Genomic DNA, 26313 nt, shown 5'->3' with positions numbered 1-26313 from the left:
CTTAGGAAATATATTATGTCCTTACAGTTTGAATGTAGACAATTTTCCCATCGTCTAATCTAAATTAACTTTGATGTTTGATAAATGCAGACACACTGAAGGTTAACTCACCGATAATACAGGACCCGATGAGCTCAAAACTTTTTTTTTTTAATTTATTTAACTATGCCTCTTCATGATGCCTCTGAACCAATTCTGAAGTTCTCCTTACCCCATCCTACTCATAGACCATGAATAATTCTACTGCCTTTGCTGTATTTGTACACCATTTCTTCACCATGCTATTGAAGTTTTTTAAAAAAAGAAATAGCAAGCATCCAAAGCAGTCATTACCAGAGAGTGTGAGCAATTTTTGGTTTTGCATGTTCTATTAAAAAATGTACAGCTACTGCAATCTATATATATTTTGAAAAAGTCTTCCTACTTTACATCTTCTGATACCCACTGCTTAGTTTTCAAAAACTGTCAAAAGGCTATTATTGCATACTACCAGAGTACACAGAAAACTGTTGGTAATCTCATTGTTCCATGAGGAAAATGTGAACTAGAGAGAGGCCAAGAGAGAGCAAGTGACCACAACGTAAGTGACAAGTACAAAAGATTTCTCATAATCTCCGAGTACTTCAAAACCTTTATCCTCTCAACACATTCAAGAACTATGGCAGGACTGTTATTCTCATTTTACAAATAGGGAACTACAGCAAACAGATATTAAATGACCTGCCCAAAGCCATGGGGGTACTCTAAAGCAGTGCAGAAACTTGACTCTATTATGCAAAATACTAGATTAAGGTCCCAATCACAAAACCATCCTTTTGTTCTGTTTAATAAGACAACTGATATTTATACAGAGAACATCAATATTTTCCTTCTTCCAGATTTCAGGACTCCTCCTAATTATCATATAATAAATATGAATTGGTTCAGTTCAGGATATGATCTTAAACTGCAGCTAACTGGAGGGCCTGGTGGCAACATGGTAGGGCTACCAGTGGCAGGGTAGCTCCTATAAAATACCATAATATTGCAACCTCTAGCGTTAGGCAAGTATAGGGTGCCTCAAAACCCTAGCCCAACTGCCTTGTGGGTACTCTTTGGTTGGAGAAAGGCTAAGGGACATCACCCTGACAGATAAGCACCCTTGCCGAGGCATTAGGCAGTCGCAGCAGCTCTGATCTGTTGCTTTCTGGCAGAAGCTACAACCTTCGACGCACTGAGTGTCTAGACTCGGTATGGCCTTTGGACTCTGCCTTGATGGTCTAAAAGGGGGATCGTAGGTCCAGGACAGCCTCCCCTCCTCCATACTCCTGCCTAGGCATACACAGTGAAGGTCCTGGTGTGCTGGTTACACAGACCTCTTGTGCATACACCATGATCCAGAAGATTGATTGTTTGCAAGAGATAAAGAAGTTATTCTCCTTATTACATGTGTAATAATGTTTAGCTGTAGAACTGAAAAAAGTTACAGCTTTCTCATCCATGGAACTGGGAGAACAGAAGTTCAAGTATAACAACCCTGTCTTTGAGATTTTCAATAGACACTACCACAATACCTGGCACTGGTGAGGCCACTCCTGGAGTCCTGTGTCCAGTTTTGGGCCCCATGCTACAAAAAGGAGAGAATCCAGAAGAGGGCAATGAAAATGGTTAGGGAACTGAGGGACATGATTTAGGAGGAGAGGCTGAAGGAACTGGGCTTATTTAGTCTGTAGAAGAAAAGAAAGAGAATTTGATAGCAGCCTTTAACTATCTGAAGGGCCATTACAAAGAGGATGGACCTCAGCTAGGGGTGGGCTAGATAGGGCCCATGGGCTGTATCTGGCCTGCAGAGGGACTTTGTCCAGCCCACAATGGGTCCCTTGGTCCTGCCTCGTGCTGTATGGCCCATGACATGTCCTAGCACCCCAGGGCACGGAGTAAGGCGGGGGCGGCTCTGCAGGTGGACTGCCCAAGCAGCAGCGGCTCCTTCTGCCTATCACTGCCACTGGCCCCAGCCCCGTGGTACTGGCAGGGACCCATGCACACAGCCTCAGACTAGGCCCAGTCCGCCCCGACCAGAGCAGACCAGCTCCGAACCAACCAGGACCCATGGACACAGCCTTGACCCTGGGCTGCCCCACACCTGCTCCAGACTGCCCGCCCACAATGAGCAGCAGTGGCAGGGAAGAAGCCGGTGCCTGGCACAGGGGAAAAGCAGCTCCTCCCTGTTGCCACTGCCAGGCCCTTCTTGCAACAACCTCCTGGAGCCTGCACCAGGGCTGCCCTGTGGTTCCTCTCTGCAGCCATCACTGCCACCTCCGGGATGCCAAATGGGGCAGCTTTGGGAGTGGAGAGTAGCCTCAGGGAAGCCTGGGCATGGGCTCCAAGCAGCTGGAACAAGGGCCTGGCAGTGGCGAGGGAAAGGTGGCCATTTTTCCCCCATACCCAGCAGCAGCTTCTGCCTGGCCACCGTCGCAGCCACCACAGCTCATCGTGAGTGGGCAGTCCACAGGGGGCCAGGGAAACTCCAGAAAAAGTAGGTCCTTTGTTGATAAAACACACAGTAATCAAACCATTTTCCTGAAGGGCAATTCTATATCATAAAGGAAGACATATGGCATGGCAACCTATATGAACTGTACAAGTGTCATTCAACAGTTAGGTTCAAAATAATAATAATACCCCACAAAGAACAGCATTTAAATATCTGCATGCTATTCTTTTTCTTCCTCTTTGGAGAAACTCAAATCATCAAACAACAGGTTAGCATCACCAGGGTGCTGCACTTCTATAACACATATTATCTTTAATCTGATTTACGAGCACACGAATTACTTTAGTCTCCACGCTCTCGGGAAGCATTCATAAGGACTGCAGGAGAGACCTTTTTCATTGTCCATACTGGAACTAGCCAAAACAACAGAAGCTTAAAGAAAACAATGAGACAATTCCAGAGATCTGCAACTGGCAGCATAAATAACCCCAGAAATTCTGCCACTGTAGAAAGAAAATAATAATAAAAGGTAGGATAGAGTAGATCACATCTTTTGGCTCAGAGCAGCTGTCATCAGAACATGGATACACTAGACATGCCATATTGCAACAACAGGACAACCAATATCCTAGATACCAGGGCCATCAGGCACAAAATGTAATTTTATTTCCATAAAAGCTGATGATGCATCTCCAATTCATCTTCTTGTTTTTATGCCTTGCTTGGAATGACAAACTGCTAATATACTCAAGGATAAGATGACTTAAAACACACTGTGCTCTCTCAGGTATTGGGGAGGAGGGGAAGAACCCTGGTAGGCAGGTGCAAATGAAGAGCAAATAACTCCTGTTACTCACCTTAATGGCAGTGTGTTGTTAATTCCATGCGTGTTTCTGTAACAGCACACCATTCTTAACTGTTGTTTTTGTTCTATTAGTCAGTTCAGTCTAAAGGTCAAGATTCCTGCTGATTGCAGACCCAAGTAGCAAAAGCCATCAAGGACATCAAGAGATTTACCCTCCAGAGTGATGTTAGGTATTGATTCTTCCACCCCTTGGCATATGATCACCATCTTCTTCTGACTGTCAACCCAAAGCTCTTGCTTGAGTCCGAAAATCTGCAGCCTGCAAGAGACTTTGCTGGGAAAATTCCCTGGGAGCAACCAAGATCACATCCGCAAACAGGAAATCTCTCAGAACCAGCTCTTCCACCTCGTTTGTTTGCTCTAAAACTTGCCATGTTGAACAAGCCTGCATCTAGTCTGATTCAAAGATAAATACCATCATTGCTGTCCTGAACTGCATGAAGAAGCAGGAATAAAAAGTAGATATTAAAAAGCATAGGGGCTAAGACACACCACTGTTTCACCGCATTATTAGGGACCTACCTAAATCACGGTGGAAATTCGCAGCGCAATGATGCCTTTTATCTTACTTTTCGCTGCACCCTCCCCCTGCTGCTGAATGGCCAAGAGGCAAGTAATGCCACACTTTTTGCACCTCTGACACTCAGCTGGGGGGAGAGTAGAGAGAGGACAGGAGTACACAGCAAAAAGAGCAAGATTAAAGGCACCACTGCACCGTGAACTTCTGCTGTGATTTAGGTAGGTTCTTACCCATTGCTGAGGTCAAAGGCATTTGATTCTTTGTTTTCATCCACTACAGTTGCCTTCATAACTTGATGTAATGAGTGAACGATGTTCAACAGTTTGGGGAGGACAACACAGTTTCTTCAGAACAGTAAGAGACGCGTTATGTTAACCATATTGAAGGTCTTCATGAGATCGATGAAGGTTATGTTCAATGGTATTCGTGTTCATCTACACTTCTCTTGCAGCTGCTTAGCCGAAAATGTATCAACAGTGGAGCATCCGAGCGAGGGAAAACTGCACTGACTTTCAGGATAGATTGTTTCACCTAGAGACTGAAGCCTAGGGGGCATAATGCAAGTGACAACTTTTTCAACGATGTCCAACAGGTATAGATACCTCTGTGATTCTCACAGCTGTTTCTAGCCCCCTTGTTTTTATATAATTGTACAAACTGAGCGTCTTTGAAATCTTGCAGTACCACTTCCTCTTTCCAACGGAGAAGTATAACTTCATGGGGCTTTCAAAGTAATTCATTGTTGGCACATTTGTAGACTTTAGCAGGTAAGCAGTCGTTGCCAGACGCCTTGTTCTCAGGAGTCAATTTAATGGCTTTCTGCAAGTCTTCTAATGTAGTCTTTGTCCAAATCCATGATAACTTTGAACTGTGGTAGTCCTTCGAACTCTCAGGGTTTGATTTCAGTCTCCCTGGCGTATAAAGTGCCATAGTGTTCAATCTAACACTCAATTTGGGGGGGGGGTTAATAAGGAATGACACTTCCATTTAAGTCTTTCAACAGAGCTGTTTTCTTCTTGACTGGACCAAATGAATGATTCCAGGAAAAGGAGAGCAGGTTTTGCTATTAGAAACAGCTTGTTGTCTTCTTGTGAAAGTCCCATTCCTGTATCTATTCAATTCATGACACTCAAGGTGTGTACACAATAGTTTCCTAACTTTCACGCTAACAACAAAGACAAGAACGTATTCTACTAACAACTTGAGGAAGAGATTGAGAAAACTCACAAAAGTAAGACCATCATAATACTCTGCAACTTCAATGCAGGAGTTGGATGTAATTTTGAGAACTGGAATGATATTCTGGGCAAACGAAGAATTGGTAATATGAATAAAAATGGCCCAGCATGTATTAGAACTCCATGAAGTCAAAATTTATGTTACCAACACCCATTTTGTTGGGAAAAATCCCAAGAAAGACATTATGGAAACATCTAAGATCAGGTCACTGACACCGGTCAAATCTAGTACTGACTAAGTACAACCACTGAATGAAATCCTGCACACAAGGTCCTATTCACAGTGACACTCACCATGCCTTAGTCTGCTGTAAAGTCAGAATCAATGCCTAAAAGATCCACTGTGGCGAAAGTTCCACTTGCCCCAAGACAGACGTCAGGCAAACCAAAGGCGTAGAAAGATGCAGACTATTCAATGAAGAAGTTGTGAAAGCAAGTCTACCTAACAACTCAGCCACTGAAGCTTTGGAAAACTTAAAAACACACTTTTCTTTTTTGGGGGTAGGGTTACAATGCTGCTGTAGCAGCGTTGGAGGAAAAATGCAAGGAAAGTGCCAACAGGTTTGAAAAGCATTCTGAAACTCTTCTACCACTGGGTGAGAACAAAAGGACTGGCTAACCAGCTGGTAAAGCAAGCAAAACTCTGGCTTGTATCCATAGACACTTCTCAAGCAAATCCCAGGATGTCATCCTCCCGCTGTACTCGGCCTTGGTCAGGCTGCAACTCAAGTACTACATCTGTCTCTGGGCACCACGATTTAAAAAGGGGTGTGGAGAAGCTTGAGAGAGTCTAGAGGAGAGCCACACACATGATAAGAGGGCAAGAGACCAGGCCTCGTGATGAGAGGCTGAGAGCCATGGGACTCTTCAGCCTGGAAAAGCGCAGGCTCAGGGAGGACCTGGTGGCTGCCTATAAGTATATAAGGGGTGTACATCAGGATCTGGGGGAACGCCTGTTCACCAGAGTGTCCCCAGGGATGACAAGGTCAAACAGTGACAAACTCCTCCAAGACCATTTCAGGCTAGACATAAGGAAGAACTTCTTTACTGTCCGAGCCCCCAAGGCTTGGAACAGACTGCCTCCAGAGGTGCTGCAACCACCTACTCTGGACTCCTTTAAGAGATATTTGAACATTTATCTTGCTGGGATACTTTGACCCCAGTTGACTTCCTGCCCCCGGGGCAGGGGGCTGGACTCGATGATCTTCTGAGATCTCTTCCAGCCCTAATGTTTATGAAATCTATGAACCATCTATAAGAAATCTCCCAACATCATAATCCTGGAAAATTTGAGAAAGGCTCAAAAAGAAATGCAAAAGGAGGCTAGGAGGTGCACCCAAGATTTTTGGGTGAAACTCTGTGATGATATTCACAAAACAGCTGATACAGGTGATAGCCATGGGCTGTACAAGGGCATCTAATGAGCAACTGGTCCTACTGCTGTAAGGGTTGTTAAAACACACTAAAGAGGTCCAATACTAACTAGCCTAAAACTGAATGAAAATACTCCTTACTCGAAGTAAGAAGAATGAGTTATTTTTCAGAAATAACTAAATAAACAACTTAAATTATTTTGCAGAAATAACTCATTAAAATGTTAAGTATGCATAATATATCCAACACTGGAGAATGCAATCTTAGAAAATTAACATGAAGAGATTTTTATAGCAAAATTATTTTAAACTTCAGAAATCAGTACTAGAGCTTCCCAAACATTAAATAGCCAAGCATGGTAAAAAGCAGAAGTGTCAAACATATGACCCAAGGGCTGGATCTGGCCTGTGGAGCCTCTGTAAGGCTACTGGAAATTGAGGCCATGGCTACAGAGGACTGTGACCTGCTACAGAACAGAGAGCCTCTGAGGTCTGCTAGACATGGTTCTGCCATCACTGGCCGTGGACTGACACCAGTAAAGGTCCCAAACCCACCACAGATTCCAATCCCACAAATCTGGCCCAGAAAGAGTCCCGAAGTCTAGATCCAGCCCAGGACTCAGAATTAGTTGGACACACCTGGCATAAAATTAAAACATCCATGGCCCACTAAGTTCTTCAACAAATTCTACACCTTAAACATATTACACATTTACATAACTGCAACAATGCACTAATTATAATCCACATCTGTACACAGAAGACATACCAAGGGTGTCTTCTCTGCTTTCACTTAAAGCAGATACCTCAGGCAAGTTGATCTTAAACACTTCCTTTTTAAAAATATCAAGAGTTACGCTGTGTAGCAGAGGAGTGTTTCAAGGTAAGCTGCAAAACTGGTTTTAAAACTGGCCAAAGTAGTAAAAGAAAATACTGCAATGCTGCCTAAGGGGAGTCAGTATCATGCTGAAGTGAACAAAACAACACACAACTATGAAAAGGGTTTTTTTAATTTAACATAGGCTACAATAATCTGGAGGTGGTCTTTTATTATTTCTAGACTGTTATTCCTTGAACTGTTTTAAATTAATCTTTAAAAAATCCCAGCAACTATCCACATATCAACCTTCTGCCCGTTTAAACTGGAGTCTATGCAAATAATTTGGTGAGATGTGTGCAACTTGACTTTGAGACACTGAAGCTTAATCCAAACAAGTGCCAGCAAAGCCCAAACTCTCTTTGGTACAAACGATCTAGAGACCTTTCCTCAACTTGAAAGAATGTGGAATTTACTTTGATTTCCACAGAGAAAATTTAAACTTTTCAATATAAAATTTGAGTTTAATTTTCCAAGTAGTAGATGCCCCCACAAAAACCCTCTACTGAATCAAATCCTATCTAGACCACTGATTAGCATTAGGCCTTCCATACACAGACCTATGCTACTCTGCGAGCCTGCTAGAAAAGAAAGATGGAGAGACACAAGGATAACTAATCTGAGTGAGGTGGGACAAAGAAAAAGATTAATTCCAAGATCAAGGGGCCCTCAAAGAGTACAAAAATCTCCATTTAATTCATAGTCCAGAATCTACAGTCACTCCCTTGAACGTAACCAAGCTCCATCAAAGTAAACTGAATTCCAAGTATTCTAGATTCCTTGTTGGACAGAGCAGGAAAGAGTGCTGGGCCAACAAAGCACCAAGCATAGATATAAACATTAAAATGCAAAACTGAAAAACTCAGCACTGAAAATAGTAGGAACTGGTGAACTGAACAGCCTTACAGCTACCCGTGGAAACTTAGGTATTGAAGCAAGCTGGACCATGCAATAGTAACAGAGCTGTCACCAGAATGCACACAATACCAGCTAAAATACTGTGGTAGTACCAACGCATTGGTTGAAATAGTACAGAAGTCGTACAGTACCGGGACCAAGAGCTATTGTTTAAAATGCCAAGGCAAGTGTCAGGCCATGGAGAAAATATAAGCACTGAAACACGAAGAAAACAAACTAAAGAATCTGGATGCACCTGAGGTTAAAAATTGTTGTACAGCTCTACTGGAAGGAAGAGTCCAGTGATCTTTACTATGATCCACATCTGCTGCAACAGTGTTGGTTCACAGACATATGGGCCTTTGCCGATAGCCCCTTTATTAACTGAAAGTAAGGAACTAACTAAAAATCAGAGAATAGCATGACCACTCCAGATAAAAGGAGCCATAAAAGTTTTGCTCTTTACTACTGTACTCAAGAGTAAAATGAAACTTGACAGATCAGGACCACTGATCATCTCAAGCTCAGGAGCTAAGTCCCAGCAAACAGATCCTTGTAGAGATGATGGTCCAAACTCTCAGCTAATATAACACCACTGAAGGCAATAAAGTAACGGTAGCAAAGAATCTGAGTGAAAACAGGTCTCCAGGTTTATAATGTATTATTGCTGTTTTTGTATAAGGGAGGAAGAAAATGAAAGAAAGCTGAACTTGCACTATTTTTATAAACGTGCATAGTTAGAGCATTCTAGCCTATCAGCTGTCAAGTTAAAGCACAGAAAGCCAGCCACTAACACTGTGATTCTCAACCAGGGTGTCTTGAGATCCTTTCAAGAGTGGCATGTAATGTTAGTACTCTGATGTGTGCAACTACGATTCACAAGATAAACCCAGAGATTCCAAATAGGAATCCAGTGTTAAAAACATTCTGACATGTTGTAGTCTGAGTTCTTTGCAACAAAAGAAATAATTATTTTTCCATAGTCAAAAAATGAGTAAAAGCTAAGAGCTGGCATTTTGAGGGGTGCCTTGAGTCTAAAAAGATTGAGAACCACTGTCCTAGCACTTATTGACAAGATTAAACATTAAAGGACTCTTGATAATAAGAAAGGTACAACCCTCCTAACCAAGAAAAAATGAATAAAGCTCTGAAGACTACATTTGGTATATGGCCATCTGGTAGCAAACCAATAATCCCATACCTTTACTGATTAAGCTTGGTAATAAAGGGCAGGTAGGTGGCTCCCTCAAACATGGACATAGGTGCTGCCCTGAACATTTTTTTTTCTGGTTGCTCCCCCACTCATCTTCCATTTTACCTAGACTGCACTACAACCACAAAATTCACCCTGACAATACAATCTATATCTAGACATGAAAAATCAACTAGTTTCTAGTAAATACAAAGGATTATAAATTTAAAGATCCTCATTAACATAGATAATGAAGTCACAAATGAAAACAAACCTTGACAACACTAATCAAGACAAAAAGCAGTTCAACTGCTCACAAAATCAGGGATGGAGCACTGCAGCCCGCAGAGCAACACAATCTTATAAAGGGGTCATGCAAATCAATCCAATTTTGGAATGAACAAACTCTTGCAATTAGGCCATACCTACACATTGGGAATTTCAGAAGAAGATTCCCAATAATACTGTCACCAGTTCAGCTACACTAGAATCTAGATCAGTGGGTAAACTGGGTTAGACTACATTTCTGTCTCCTTATCTATTTTATAAAATACTATGCCACATTCCTTCTCTTATCTTTAACCTGTTACCATTCCCGTTGAGAACAATTATTATGGTGCTTTTTTTTTTTTAAACAAACTAAACACTGTAGAACTCTGACTGTAGCATTTTGTTCCTTTCAACATCTCTAATCATTCTGCCCTTTTGTACAACTGTCCATCTTCATAACACAAAATTAATTTAAAATTGAAATGTAATAACCAATTGACCCAGCTCAGTTGCCTATTTTAAAGGTCTACCAATTATTTTAGTTACTGCTGTCTTCTTCTGCTTTGCTGGACAAACACTAACTTCTCAAAATTTTACTCCTGTATTAATTAAATGTAACCAATGAATGTAAACAATAAATCTGTTCTTCCTATTAATACCCAAAAGTAATTTTCTCTTTCTCACTCTCCTCAAAATGCAATGTATTCTTAGACAGTAACATCACAGTAAGATCCATATTTTCAAGAAATTTACAATATCTGGTACTAGTATCTACCTCCTTCTTCAATCTTACTGTGAAATGTATCTTGTGACTAACAAGGCAAGCGTGCAAAGATTAACTCAATTACTTACTATTGAAGATGAGTGTAACAAGTTGGAAAGAAAACAAAGACATATGGCTTGCTAAAAAAAAAAATCCCCCTCCCCCCCACCACTCCAGGCCAAGTTGTTGCAGTTTTCACTATTTAGAAGAAAACATACATTGCTTTTCCCCTTGGGTGGGAGGAGATTGTCTACTAAATTAAGTAAAACACATGCTGAGAGGTTTATTTGAAGAGCATTTTTACTATCAAACCAAAAAAGGTATACATTAACTTCATATCAAAATGAAGGTTGTATTTCTGTAAATAAAAGCACAAGAGTACTAAACAAAGATCCCAGTACAGTAATTAAACCTACTGCTCTTTACTTGCCCTTAAACACACAGTTAGCATTTTTTTTTTGTGCCTGACTTATGAAGGCATTTCAACCAAACTACTAAAATATGCTCTATTTGCAAAGAGCTTACTGGACAGTTTTGGTTTGTTTGGTTTGTTTTTTGTTTGTTTGTTTTTTGGGGGGGGGAAAAGAGTTAATGATTTCCAACTGCGCTGCTTTCTAGAAAGTCACATCTACAATTTTTCATTCTTTTCATTAAAAAAATAATTTTTTTTTAAACCCATCAACATCTGCCCACTTCCCTACCACAAATTTCAAATGCTACAAAAGAAGGATGGTAATATTTAATTCTTTCTATTAGTCACAGTTCAAACTACTCTTACTGTTTTGGGTTTAATTTATAATTTTTCTAGGGATGTGGATGTACATAGTGGACACGTCCACACATGCAAGCACGTGTGCTTGCAGCAGCTCAAACAGAAGCAGTGAAGCTTTTTAACCCTGCCTGGCTCCTCCTGGATCCACAGCCAGGGGGAGCTAGAGCCCAGGCCCAGCACCTGTGCTGTCCCCAGCAGTATAAAAAGCTGCCCTGGCAAGTAGCTCAGGGCTACTAGTTCTCAGGAGCTTCTGGGGCCCAGCCAATTGGTACCTGGGGACACTACCCGCTGTACCAGATGGACTGCCGACGCAGCCCTGAGAGTTCCCTGCACCCTCTACCCACTGCAGCAGGCTGGCAGTCAGGGCTGCTGCCTGGCTGTGACCTGCTGCCACCTGCCAGACCCGGATGGGGACTGCACAGCCAGTAGAGGCAGATGCCCCTCTGGGCCAGCTGCCACTAGGCTGTGGTTGCAGGGTTGGCCTCTGTGTGGCACTACTGCCACGTGTGCCCCCTGTCCAGCCATCTGGGCAGCTATTACCCGGAAGATGTTCCAGGTGTGGTGGCCTGCTTTGAACCGTCAAAGCATGACCTCCTGGCCCCATTTGGCCAGGAGGTCAGCCACAGCCAGCTGGGTCCAAGGTGCCAGATCCAAGCAGGCAGGGTACTGCCACTGGCCTCCCTAGCAGGAATTACAGTGTTCCCTATTGGAAAACTGAAAAATTCCTGATAAAAAAAATCCCAAAGTCACTCCATAAAATACCCCCAAATCCATGTTCCTCCACAAGTAAAACAAACAAAAAAAATCACTATAAAAGAGAGAGAGAGAGAGAGAGACAGAGACGGTGATCAGTTGGACAACGTTTTATTGATATATCTACAGTGTTAAAGCATGTCTCTTATCATAATAATAAAGTGAACTCTAAATAAGTTTCATAAATTAATATATACTTTGCTGCCCTCCCACAGGGGCTATGGTCCCCCCTGAAAGGCCCACATGCCCCCCCCAGCCCCCACCCAACTGCTGCCCCACCTGGCCCCATCCCCCGCCAGCTGCTGCAGTCCCCCCAATGGCTGTCCCACCCATCCCCGCACCTCCAGGCCCCCATGGCACCAGGCACCTTCACTTTAAAGAAGAAAATAATAAAAAAAAAGGAAAAAAGCCACAGAAAAAAATTTGCACCCCCCATGGTCCCCTCCCCACTCCTCCAGCCCCACTCACCAGCACTGGAGCCCTGATGCTGAACACACGGCCTGACTGGCTGTGTTTCAGCACCACGGCGAGGGGCCAACCACAGACACGCTCTGGCAGCCAAAGCGTCTCCATGGAGGACCCAGCTTCCAGTTGCCTCAGGGCACAGTCCGGGACCATACCCTGCCCCACTTTTTTAAACTTTGATTTTTTTAGACCCCTGGATATACCCGTGCTGCAAGTTTTCATCACAGGGAACATTTCTTCATTCCCGCATGCGCCTGTTGCCCCATCTCAGCGGGGTTTGAGATGGGGCAAGAGGCATGTGTGCACTCTTCTGAATGCACTCAGTGAGGTTGTAGGAGGATTCAATCAAAAAGACCTGGATTAAATTCCTGGCTTTAACACTGGCCTGCTGGGTGATCTCGTCATGGCTTATTTTATAAACAAGGAAAATTATACCAACTTTTATGACTCATTTGATAAAAATAAGGTAAGAGCTAAATTTTATTGTTACTACTGCTATGTTTCAAAATAGCCATGCTAATAGAAAGGTTCACTTTCCTGAAGTGTTTTGGTTTTTGTCTTCATGTGTTTCCAAGTTCTCTGTTGCTAACTAGATCAAGCCAGATTTCCACTGAGACTATGACAATAGTGGCATCTGCCTGTAAACTGTTAAATCCTTTCAAAGCCTCTTTCAGTTGCTTTTGTAAGTTTTATGCTTTGTTTTAGTCTCCTTTTTTGCAAAAAAGCTTTGATTAAAGTCCTTACCATGCCAAATACAAAATTAAACATGCTCGCGATTGTTAATGTGCTGAGATTCAACTATCTTATTAAGAACTCCATCAAGTGTCTTGGAAAAAGCAGGGGCACTGAGCATACAGTACCTTGTCCCATTTAACCAACCATGAAGGTTAACAGTGATTGTCAGAGTATTAGTCATCTTCTACAGCAGTGGGGGCCAACCTTTTCAGCAGGCATGCCAGAAATTTGCCCCCTCCAACCCCCTCTGATCCCCTTCCCTTGCTCAATCTGATGCTCTGCTTTCTGCTCCCTACACTCTGTACTCCCTGCCCTGTCTTCTCCTCTGCTTTCAACCCTGTGCTCCCTGCTTGATCTCCTGCTCTGCTTCCTTCCATCAGCTGCTGTATTGCCTGCCCCCACTTCTGCCAGGTGCCACCCACACCCACACCGCACTGCCCATGCCACTTGTGCTGCAGGTTGGCCACCCCTCTGTACAGTATGCTGTAAAATCATTTAAGGTATTGCTTCTTTCTCAGTAAGGTTTGAACAGTACGTCGTACACCAAAACATCAACATTTTAAGAAGACTGTACCCAAGAGCACTCTCCTCTCTTACATTTTAATTGCATTATCCAAGCAATTATCTTATTCTCATATTCCTCTGGGTTCTCAGATGACATGTTCAGCTACTTGGATATAATACTCTGTGTTCTTCTTTTTATGCACGATAATTAACGTTAAGTGGGAACACAGTTCTCCCAGTATGGATGTTTGTGGCCATTACCTTGCACTCAATGTTAAACATTTTCAGTAATGCTGATGACTATATCCATTCTTCAAATCTTCCTCTATTTCTTTATTTAAAGCATCCAATAGCAAGTTTATGTTTATCTGCAGGTGCATGCTTCAGTCATTTTTTAAATTGTTCCTTTTGTGGAGCAATGCCATATTTGACCCAAATGAGGGTCACAAGGGCAATACCAGCAGTGCCACACAGAAAAGAAGAGCCGTACCACATGCCTGGAGCTCCCCCACCCCCAGAAGCCAGGACTGCACAATATCAGAATTAGGGATAACAAGAAGTCCTTTTTCAAATGCATAGGGAGTAAGAAGGCACCAGGTAATGTGGGGCCCCTACAGGACAGACTTGACAATCTGCTGATTGCAGCAAAGGAAAAAGCTGATCTCTTCAATGAGTTCTTTGCCTCCATATTTCTGAGCAGGGAATCAGGACAATTCCCCCACTAGGATTACGGACAGGTTCAGGGAACACAATGCCATGCCTGGGTCAGGGACAATCTAGTTAAGGAACTTTTGGAGGGGCTGGATGTGTTTAAATCAGCAGACCCGGATGCTCCTCATCTAAAAGGTACAGAGGGAATTGGCAGAAGTCATAACAGGGCCCCTGGCACGGCTGTACGAGCGCTGGTGGTGCTCTGGCCAGGTCCCAGAGGACTGGAAAGGGGCCGATGTGGTCCCCATTTATAAGAAGGGAAGAAAGGAGGACACGGGTAACTATAAGCCAGTTAGTCTCACCTTAGTCCTTGGGAAGACCTTTAAGAAAATTATCAAAGAGCACATTTACAGGGGCCCAGCATGGGAGGTAATGCTCAGGGGCAACCAACATGGGTTCACTGCAGACAGATCCTGCCCGACTAACCTTGTTTCCTTTTACGACCAGGTCACAAAGTCCTTGGATGCAGGCACTGAGGTGGATGTTGTCTACCTGGACTTCAAGTAGGCCTTTGACACCGTTTCTCACCCCATTCTCATAGAAAAGCTAGGCAACTGTGGCACTGAGGCCTACATAGTCAGATGGGTGGCAAATTGGCTAGATGGTCGCACCCAGAGAGTGGTGGTGGATGGGTCATTTTCAACCCAGAGAGATGTGGGCAGTGCAGTACCACAGGGCTCGGCCCTCGGACCTGTGCTATTCAACATCTTTATCAGCGACTTGAAGGTGGGTGTGGAAAGCATGCTGTCCAAATTTGGTGATGACACAAAGATGTGGGGTGAGGTGGTCACACTGGAGGGGAGGGACAGAATCCAGCTAAATCTAGACAGGTTACAGAGGTGGGCGGATGAGAATAGGATGGAATTCAACGCAGACAAGTGCAAGGTGCTGCATCTAGGGAGAAGGAACCAGCAACACACCTACATACTGGGGAACACCCTTCTCAACAACACAATGGCAGAAAGGGATCTTGGAGTCATTGTTGACTCCACGATAGACATGAGCCACCAATGCAAGGAAGCGGTCAGTAAGGCTAACCGCACCTTGTCATGAATCTACAGATGCATCACAAGCAGGTCCAGGGAAGTGATACTTCCCCATTCGCATGGTCAGGAGGCAGCAGGCCAGGCCCTACGAAGATAAACTAAAGGGCTTGAATCTATTCAGCCTCCACAAGAGAAGACTGAGAGGGGATCTGGTGGTCATCTATAAACTCACCAGGGGGGACCAGCAGAAAATAAGTGAAGCTCTGTTCCCCTGGGCACCACCTGGGATAACAAGGAATAATGGCCACAAATTGATTGAGAGCAGGTTCAGGCTTGATATCAGGAGGCATTACTTTATGGTTAGGGCTACCAGGCTCTGGAATGGGATCCCAAGGGAGGCGGTGCTCTCCCCTACCTTGGGGGTCTTCAAGAGGAGGTTGGATAGATATCTGGCTGGGGTATTATGATCCCAGCATTCGTTCCTGCCTAGGGCAGGAGGTCAGACTTGATAGTCTGTTTAGGTCCCTTCCGACCCTAGAAACTATGAAACTATGGCCACATCCAGACAGGCAGATGCATGCGCTTGCAGTGATACAAATAGTAGACACGCAAGTTTGTGCCACTACTTTGTGCCTCAGTGTACGTCCCTCTGCACGTGTGCTTTGTTGTGGGACACATTGTCCAGCTTTGGGAAAACTGCCCTTGCTCAGCTCCTCCCAGCTCCTGGCCTACTGGAGTGGCAGAAGCACAAATGGAGCAGTAGAGATACACTGGCCAGCAGCCAGAATGTCTCACTGCAGGACCAAGCCTCCATTTGTTCCGGTGGTCCATACTATTTGTGTGTGCTTTGCAACACTTTTTCCACAGCATTTTTTTGCTACTAGGAAATCCAAGTAGCAAGTTTTCCCCCATGCTGCAAATTTACAATGCAGGGAATGTTTTAATGTTCCACATGTGCGATTTGTGGTACCACAAGTTTGGATGCAGACTATGATAACTTTCATGTAGTAAACAATTCATGTCTTTGCACCTAGGAAAGACCCCAAGCCTAAGTGACTGAACAGTGCAATGGCTTGGAATTACCATTTGAGTCGTTTACTTGTCTCCCATGCAGACATGCTCTGAGGCTCTGCCAAATACCTGGCTAGTCAAACTACTGAGGGAAGAAAAACGATATATTGAATTAGCAGACCCCATCTAAAAAGATGCACATATTCTACTGGCCTTAATTAGATCAGTAAAGATTTCTGCTCTGGCAAACATGAACCGGGGGGGGAAGAAAGCAGGGGAGCGCAGATGTTATACAGACAATCCACCCCCCCCCCCCCCCGCAAAAAAAACAAAAAAAGAGAGAAGCGATGTATGTGAATATCCAAATAAGTAACTGTACTTAAGCCTGCTTGGAGAGCTGGGTTTTGTCTCCCTAGGTACAGGGGCAGGTGGAGTCCCTCAGCACAGAGGCTGAGTCAAGAAGCTGACAGGAAGACTTACAGGAGGCTCTGGCAGGAGAGTCAGAGACACAAGTTACTTTTTAACCGGCTGCAGCTGGCTAGAGACAGCATCCTTGTGTTTAAGGTACAGGGTAAAAATGGCTTATTGTTCTGATATTTTCTTTTGTTTATTCTTTCATCTCTGTCTAAACATGGTTACTGATTTTTTTAAGCTGGTTCTTTTTTTTTTTTTTTTTTTTTATAATAAACCATTTTCATATTCTTTTTACCCCTTATTATCAGTATGAATTGTGATTCCAGACCATCTGACTGTACAGGCATGCCCATTCTATGGAAAGAAGGATCCAACTTTTCTGAGTGCAAAAAAGGAACAACGGTGCGACTCTTCTAGCTAGCAAAATCCCATCAGCTAAGTACTAGCAAACCCTGGGTGACAGATGTGATACAGAGCCTGAGGCACCACAGGCCAAGGACTTGGCACCTGGCACATCTCAGCTGGTTCTCAGTGGCAAGAAAGCAGGGAGGGTTTTGGGACAGAAGGCACCCAAAGGTGTGGAAGAACTCCAGGGCTAGGGACAAAAGTTTAAACATGAGCCGGTTTAAGTGATCAGAAACTGGTTAAAACGGTAACAGAATGCAAGTTCAGTGCATATAAACCAGTTTCATAATGGCTGAAACCAATTTGACATTGTGGCAGGGCACCTTTGGTGCCTGCCACTTCCCCTTTAAGGACCAGAACAGTTAGCAGAGCAGCCTGCAAGTGGTTGCACTCCCAATCAGGAGTCACATGGCCAGCAGTAGGCTGCCTGATTGGAAAGTAGGACCAGCTGCCTGATATAAGAGCAGGCCCCGAGTAATAGGGCCAGCAGTTTGCTGCTGGCAGGGGAACATTGCCCAGCTGGAGCTGCCGTTCACATAACAACTTGGACGTACAGGGCAGAAGTTATGAGGATGGAGGAACTTCCTGGTCCTGGGGCATGACCTAAAACTACACCCTGCTGGGGCTGGATGGTGTGGCAGGGCTGCCAGTGGTGGGACAGTCCTCAGGAAATGTCACACCTGTGCCTCCCCAGTAAAGGGCAAGTATGGTACACAAGGAAGTCTCAGCCCCCACTGCCTTGTGGATTACCCCATGGAGGGGAAAAGCTAGGGGAGCACACCTGAAGAGAAAAGCACAGGGGCACAGGCCCACTGAATGGGGCCTGGAGATGGGTCCAGGTTTGTCTGCAGACACCTGAGTGAGCCAATAGGCCATAAGTGGGGTGCAGGCACATCTGTGGACACCTGAGACCAGTGAGGTGCAAGGCCCTGTAGCCCCAATGAGGGCGCGGTACAGGATCCGGCAGCCATGTAGAGTAGGGCCTTATGGGGCTTGAAGGGCTGCACATGGGATGACCAGAGTGATGGCAGCAGGGACATCCCCCTGTCACAGAGATAAACCTGGTTGAATGTAGTGTCAGACTTAACTCAAACTGGTTTCTACAACATCTGTCCCAGACCCCTTGCTGATTTAAGTAAAACCAGAGTCCCCCAGCATCGCAGCATGCTCTCTGAGATGGGCTTTCTGCTCCAGCAGAGCAGGGTTGGCCCCAACCCTTTGCTCTACAACCAGAGCAGGGACAGGCAGGGGCAAGGGCTTGTCCAGACGCTGACCCCATAAGGGAACAGGGAAGAGTTTCATTCCTGCCCCCTCCCCCGCCCCACCCCGCAATCCCATCAGCACAGACCTGCATTTCTCTGCTGGCTGTTCTAGCAGTGGGGGCATAACCAGCCCTGGCCACAGCTTAGAGTAAACTGCTCAGGGAAGGGACTGAATTTCCCCCTCCCTGTCCCACCTGCACAGACCCAGGCCAGGGTCCATCAGGTACTCAACCCTGCTGTTGCAGCAGCAGAGCTGGAGCACAGCCAAATGCTGGCCGGTATGGCCCCCTGAGGTAAAGGTACTCCCACTGCCCCCGGGGGACCACAGCTGGGGTCTGCCCACCCCGATCGCCACTCGCTCCCTGGGTGGGATGAGCAATGGGATAGCCCCCTCTGCCAGATGCCAGAGGGAGGTGGCAATACCCCCCCCACCCCTTCGCTTAAGGGGCCCTGCTGGTCGGCCTCTGGCCCTGCTTTCACAGCAGCAAAAGGGCAGGGCCCTGACAGGGCAGTGGCCCCTGTCCTGGCATCTAGGGAGCTTGAGCCTCTTCCTGGCCGGGGGGGGGGGGCACGGCGGCGGCGACACGACGACACAAGCAGGGGGGCCAGAGCTGCCACAGACTGCGCAGGACAAACAGTGACACCGGGGCTCAGAGGGGACCATAGCCCCCCACCCAGTCCACAGCAGCTCTGACCACCCCACAGTGCAGCCCCCAACTCTGGGAAGAGGCTTGCGCTCTGGGACACTGACAGGGGCTGCAGCTGCCATCAGGGTCACTCCCCCCTCGCCACCATGGGGGCAGGGCCAGAGGTCAGCCGGAAGGGCCCCCTTAGGCAGGGGGCAGGGAAGAGGATTATTTCCCCCTCCCTCTGGCATCTGGCAGAGGGGGCAAGAGGGGGTTTATTCCACCACTCCCTCCTTGCAGGGAGCGAGCAGCAGTGGCAGTCAGTGTGAACAGACCCCGCTGCAGTGCCCCAAGGGCAAAGGTGGGAGTAAGACCCTCCCTGCCCCACACCTAAGGGGGTGCTGCCTGCCAGTTTCTTCAATTCAGTTCAATCAGCTAGTTTGGTCCAATAACTTGATAAGAAGCTGAGAAGCCAGCTGAGAATTGAAAAGGCAAGAGACCTTGTTTTCCTTTTCCAATGATTCAATGTCCAGCTGACTACAGCTGCAGTAAATATAGCCAAACTGGCTTTAAACTACCATATTTTCTTGTATATTATACAATCCCCATTTTTACAAGGCTTCTGGAAGCGCATGGGGGAAAAGAATTACATTGGAGCGAGGGTACTGAAGGTCTGAGATCTCCGTGGCTGGGAGCTGCATGCTGGGACCAGCCCAAACTGGCATGCCAGCGCTGGGACTGTTTTCCAAGTCTGACCCAACATATTGGCTCTTGGGCCAGGTGCTGACTGGGACTACATGCTGACTCTTAAGCCATGTGCTGGGTCAGATCCAATATTGAAGGACATGGTGACCATAATCAGTTTAATTCACTATGGAAAATACTTATTTTCAATAAATCAGGCAGCTTAAATCATCTTTCTTTTGTATCCAGTATAGTTAAAGCAGTTTTAATGTATGAAGTCTAAAAAAAAATCCTGAGGGTTTTTATTTACATTTTTTCATTAAATTCCAATGTTTGTCCAAACACAGCATCACAAATGATTAGTTAAAAAGCACAATCTAGTAAACAATATGACATTTTCTAGCATGATAAGTTATATAAAAATTCAGAGTTTAAACAAAAGTATATTAAGTTACAAAACAGCTTCAATGATAGTTGAATCATAATTCATGATCCTAGATAGCAAAAAGTAGTAGCAACTTAAAATTAAAGCTCACATCTAGTTGCAAATGCAGTGTTTTAACGGCTACTAGGCAAAAAGAATCAACCTTCCTTTAGGAAAACAAATAAAACAGATATAAAAAGCCATCCATAGGTAACAGGGAAGTAAGCATGTTGCATGAACATATTCAGAAATAGGGAAGTGAGGAAAAAAAAAAAGCAAGCAGCCAACAAACCAAGAGAAAATGACAGGGAGAAAGGGCGGGGGTGGAATTCAAGCTCACCCATGCCTAGTAACTCTATACTTTGCTGTGAAAGGGAGCATATAAAAATATATACATCCCATCATCACAGGGATGGATATCAACTGTTTATCAGAACAGAAGAACTGCAGCATGTACAGAACTACCACATTCAAATGAAACTGGAGGGAGATCTGGTGAGGCATCTAGGTCATTAGTATGTAATTTCCTGAGCCAGTTACCTTAAATAACCCCAAGCTGTACAGCAGTCTTGCAAAGCCATAGGCTGTTTAATAACAAGTGATTAAGACCTCTGTTTTTTAGTTTTTCCTGAAAGATGGAAACTCTAGAAGCAGACTCCACTAATACTATATCTGGACCTCGATTCAGTAACCCCAGAGAAGCAGGGCAACCTAACAAATCGGGGGGAAGAGCAACCTTTTTGGTAGGCATGCCACAAATTTTACCTGCATCCTCCTAAAGTGCCACTCTGATCCCCTTGCTCTGTCTGATATGCTGCTCTATTTTCTGCTCCCTACTCTGTGCTCCCTGCCAATTTCCTGCTCTGTTTCCTGCCCTGTGCCCCCACTTCACCTCCTGTTCTGATTTCTGCTTCCTGCTCTATTTACTGCTGTGTGGCCTGTCCTCCTCCCTAATCTGTCACATGCCACACAGAGATTGCAATGCTTGTTGTAGCTCATGTACAGCGATGGCCAACCTGTGGCACTAAACCCCAACTCCATTTTCTAAGTGTACTTCGGAGGGCTTAGGATCATAGGCTTAAAGTTATGGACACAGAAATCTGGAGCTGTTTCAAATGGGCAGCAGCTGTTACATACGAATAGTTCCTGGTTTTTCCACATGTAACAATATAAATAAAGCAAAACTGCTCCAACTTTAACCCTGGATGAAATCATGTTAAAGCTGGAGTAGTTTTCTTATATTTGTAGTGTTCCCAACTTTTCCGCACGTAACAATTAGAATTTAATACCTGCTGCTCTTTTGAATCTGCTTCAAACATGTGTGTGTCCAAACCCTTAAAGAGGGCCTTGTGGGATCATCACATCCATTTCCCTAAATTTACAGGCTCTCTCAAACTTTCACCTTGAACCTTCACACGCAAACACAAAGCAAAAAAACCGAGAAACATCAAAAAAAAACAAACCACACCCTGTAACATGGTATAGGTAAAAGCAAAGAGGAAAACACTGCCAATACATTGCTGCAGCTGTGAGAGAGAAATGACTCAGTTATGGCAGGCCTGTCCAACTTCCCTGCAGCTAGGGCAGCACACCACACCAACCCCATGCTGTGGGGATGGGCCCATGCAATTACACTGGGGGCAAGCAGCACAGGTGGCATGCGGCCCACCCAGCCAAGGCCCTCCCCTGCCTTGTAGTTGTGGGAGGGGCAGTTGCAGGGTCCTGAGAGCCTCTCAGGCCACCACTTGGACAGCTCTGGATTAAGGGCTGTTCATTGATAGGTTCAATCTTGCTCCATGTCTGATATCCCAGAACAGCATGCGACTGTAATGTATCAAACAACTTCACAAATAAAATGTGATTATCTTCCTAAATGGAAATTAGGCACCATTAACATCTGCGTGAAATCTGAAATTATCATGATACTATATGATAAACTGTTTGGAAAAGCTCTAACTCTATAAATTTACTTGAGCACATGAATTGACATAATGACAAACAGGCTGAATTAATACCAGCATTTTGGCAGGAAGTTGGAGACAGATCACTTGGAAGAACCTCTCAATTTCCCACTGTTCACAGATTTATTAATATCAGAGAATCAAGGAACAGACAATACGATTCATTTTAGACCACTGAGTTTCTTATACCAAGTCCCAAAGTACAGAAACACAATTAAAACGGAAAAGGACTGATTTCTATAACAGCCTGGAAGAACTGGGCTTCCTCAAGATTTTGCCTCCAACTGAAATCTCTACGGATAATTTTACAAGATTTTAAAACATATTTTAGACAATGTTTAGCTGTACAATGTTTAGCTGAAATACTCCCATTAATGTAATGGCAAGCTGCAATAATAAGACTTGGGTCAATTGTCTGAATGCATAAATATTTCTTTGGAAAGGTTCTTGTTTTTTTTTTCCAAAGTTATAAGTACAAATGGACAGCAATGTAATTTTCTTTTTCTTACATCACCCAAGATGACTGAATTTCCCCGTTTCTTTTTCAAACACAGAATAGTTAGAAGACACTGAGGCACTGATGTTTAGGTAACATTCCACAGAAACTTCCAAACCAGAAAGCTCTTACCACATTCAAAATTGGGAATGTAAACAAGAAAAAGAAACATAAGAACACACGTTAATTTGCATCAAGCTTTTTTCCCCTCCACAAAACAAAGGAAGAGGCATGTACTTAATGTCAAAGCTGTTAGTAAAAAGAGGGAACTATTTTTAAGATAAACACAATAAATCATAAATATCAAAATAACCTGCTTCAATAAATAGATTGTGGCAGTATTTCAAGAGCTAAAGAGCAACAATGACTATCTGCCCTACAGACAATTGACAAGTTGTACTATTGCAGTTTCAATGTGGATTTTTTTTTTTTCAGATTTAAAAACTGAGTCAAGGGATATGAATAAAAAATTAATGCTTATGTTCCACATAACTTCCACGTTTTAAGTCAATCCCCAGCTCTGTGCTTGTTCCTATTAGCAATTAAGTACAATGGAGAGCTCTATGTTGCTATTCAATAAGCTGAATGTTGTTGGCAGTCCTACTTTCAGCTAGGAACCTGCCTGACAACAATCACAGTGTCCTCAAGTAGCTCTTAAAGTACTGTTAATGCTTCCTTGGTTAATTACATTAGGTTAATCTTGTATACATTTCTAATATAGTGATGTGACAAAAAAAACTTCTATTGTATTAACTGAGAAACAAATTTGTGGCTTTTATAGCTTTTACAATTCTACTAAAGCCTCATCTCAAGATTGCAGAATAAAATAATATTCAATGGACAATTAAATACAGCCACAGCCATCATAGTTCATATATTGATATTTGAAATAAGTTATAAAAACTGATTTTTGCTAACGTAACTAAAACTCACATATATGTGTAATGTTTCTTATGATCACAAAACAAGTTACATTCTTCTATAGTTTGAGTGGGATTCAAATTTAACTTTATAAAACTTAGAATTATAAAAGTAAGTTTGATATATTCTGTATTTTGTCATACGATTTTAACATCAAGCTATAAAACTTGCCCTAGTCAATTTTTAATAGTAAGATACCAGATAGAGAGGTGACCAAACTTCCGATTTACAAAAATAATTCTACAAATCAATTATGATAAGTTCTTCTCAGTGCCCTACAGTACTAAACACTACCACTATTCTTATTTTTGAAATGCGATCTGGACCTACTGATCAATTTAGTGAGGGATTTTGCTTGTTTTCTTAATCCTAGAATTTGGTCAGAACACACAAGTATTCATCTGAATCAATTATTATTCTGTACTTCCCTGAAAGTAACCCACAATAACTCACTTCTCTGCTAGTTAAATGTATCCAACAAATCTCCCACAAAATAGCTCGCCACACACTTGCTGTATTCAAGATAAAACAGAGAAATGTTTGAACACCATAAAGGGAATGTGATACAGCCATTTAGACCATCATGGCTCATTTCCATAAGACATGAACTGTTTCCAAATTAAGGTAAAACAATACAAAGGAATATTAACTTGTTACTCAACATAATACTAATAATTAAGAATTGAGAAATAAGTCCTTTATATTACTTTTTCCTGCATTTTGCCTCCCCCCTGCAACTCTACTCTCCTAAATCTATGTATGTGTATAAGCTGAAATACATTAGCCAGTGCCAAAAAAAAAAGAAGAAAAACATAGGAGGAGGAAAGGGAAAGAGATACAAAACAGATGGGAACAGCTTGTAACCCTTTATTTATTGTACAATGACTAGTCAGAATTTTCACCAGATGCTGTTGGTCTAGTGCTGGCTCAACTTTAGCCCCTAGGAAGAAGCATAAATATAATCTCTAAAACATTCCCTGAACAAGAGAGCAATCCTAAACATCTCCACTAAAGGAATATTCTACAAATCTCTCCACTCTTCAACCTTTTTAACTTCACTGCCGTACACATCACAACAGATTTAATTCTTTCGACCTGAAGAGCTCCAGACCTGCACCATGCTTAACCTGACTACCCATTCACCAAACCAGCGGTTCTCAACCTTTTGCACCTTACGTCCCACCAACCATTTTGTCAAAAACCCCTGGTCCCACCATGATAAGAACAAAACCCCACAAAATTGCACTGTTCAAGATATCTGTTGATTCATCTATCTGAAGTACAAACAACTGATTTTTTCAATCGGGCAATGAGTTGAAGTCCCACCTACATGACCTTTGCATCCCACCAGTTGAGAAACATTGCACCAAACTAACTGCTGGGAAGGGATGGCTAGGGGGTCTCAGACTACAGACGATAAACTTAATCATCATTGTACCCAATTTGAAAAAGTGCAACATTGGCCTTTGAACAGCTCAATTATGAGGCCCCTTCCACACAAATTTGGCAGCTTCAACACTGTCTCCTAACATAAATTCTTCAAACCATAGTTGGTGGGTGTGCGTTTTTTTTTTTAATTACAGCATTTTTTCCACAAAGGTACTGACATATGACTCCCATTTTAATTTCTGTGCAATGTACTGACCAGAAATTTTCTTAGATTGCGATCCTTATTCAGTGAAGACCTGTCAGTTCAAAAACTTACCACATCACTATCTAGTGTTTGAACCTTAATAACAGAGTTTCTTAGCCTTAATTTAAACTAGCGTGGGAAATGTACAGCAAAGACATACAATATATAACAAAAGAAAGTTTCTTAGCCTTAAACTAGCATGTGATATGTATGGCAAATACATATTAAGTATATATCGTATGCCTTTGCCGTACATCTCCCACTCTGTTACGATATGTACTTAATAGCAGAAAGAGTTTCTTAGCCTTAATTTAAACTCGAGTGGGAGATGTACAGCAAATACGTACAATACACAGGCACAAACTTTTTGAAAACAAAGACCAGAAGACACTACTAAACAAGTCCTGCGACACTTTGGCTCCAATTATATATTTTTTTTAAATAAAAACCCGGACAGCATCTACTTGTACAGAACCGGAGCTCGGGTGTGCGATGAAGCACTCGTCTGTAAAACAAACCCATTAGGCTCACGTCAAAACAGACGCTTGCTTTTCAAAACGCAGCGTTGGCACGAGTCCCTCGGGATCCCATTTTCATGACAACCCCACACGATCCCTTTTAACTGACTCCGGAAGAAGAAAACCGGTTCCAGGAACTTCATTTTTTTTGTTGGGTGGCTGGGTTTTTGTTTTTGTTTTTGGTTGTGTTTTTGGGTTTTTTTTGGACAAAACAGCCTGTGCCTTTTAAAACAATCAGAAGGAGCATTGTCTCGCCGCTTCACCCCAACAGCCTGATTTCAAGCGTGCACGCACACACAAGAACAACCAAACTTTGGCTCGAGCCCACAGCATAGAAAAAATGAGAGCGGCGGCGCAGAAGGGCCACGGGAAGCTCTTAAAATAAAAAATGAATATGGTTCCCCACGGGGCTAATGAAGGCAAGGGGGGGTGGGGGGAGGGGGGGTGCGACCCAGACAAGATCCTCTAGGAAAGAGGGAGAGGGAGAAAATCAAAATAACAAGCGCGGGGGGAGGAACAATGAAAGGAGAGGAAGCAAACCAGGTCAGGGCTGACAGCGGCTTG

The 26313-nt window shown here is 43.6% G+C and overlaps 1 protein-coding gene across 2 annotated transcripts in view; it reads right to left on the bottom strand.

Moving 5' to 3' along the window:
* The window catches only part of ATAD2B (ATPase family AAA domain containing 2B), a 138734-nt gene that overhangs the window by 112017 nt on the left and 404 nt on the right, over nucleotides 1–26313 (bottom strand). The gene's annotated exons all lie outside the window — the stretch shown is intronic.

Source organism: Alligator mississippiensis, chromosome 1, assembly GCF_030867095.1.
Source record: "Alligator mississippiensis isolate rAllMis1 chromosome 1, rAllMis1, whole genome shotgun sequence".
NCBI lineage: Eukaryota > Metazoa > Chordata > Crocodylia > Alligatoridae > Alligator > Alligator mississippiensis.
Note: the sequence above shows the minus strand (reverse complement) of the source record. Positions and strands in the feature narration are given on the sequence as shown.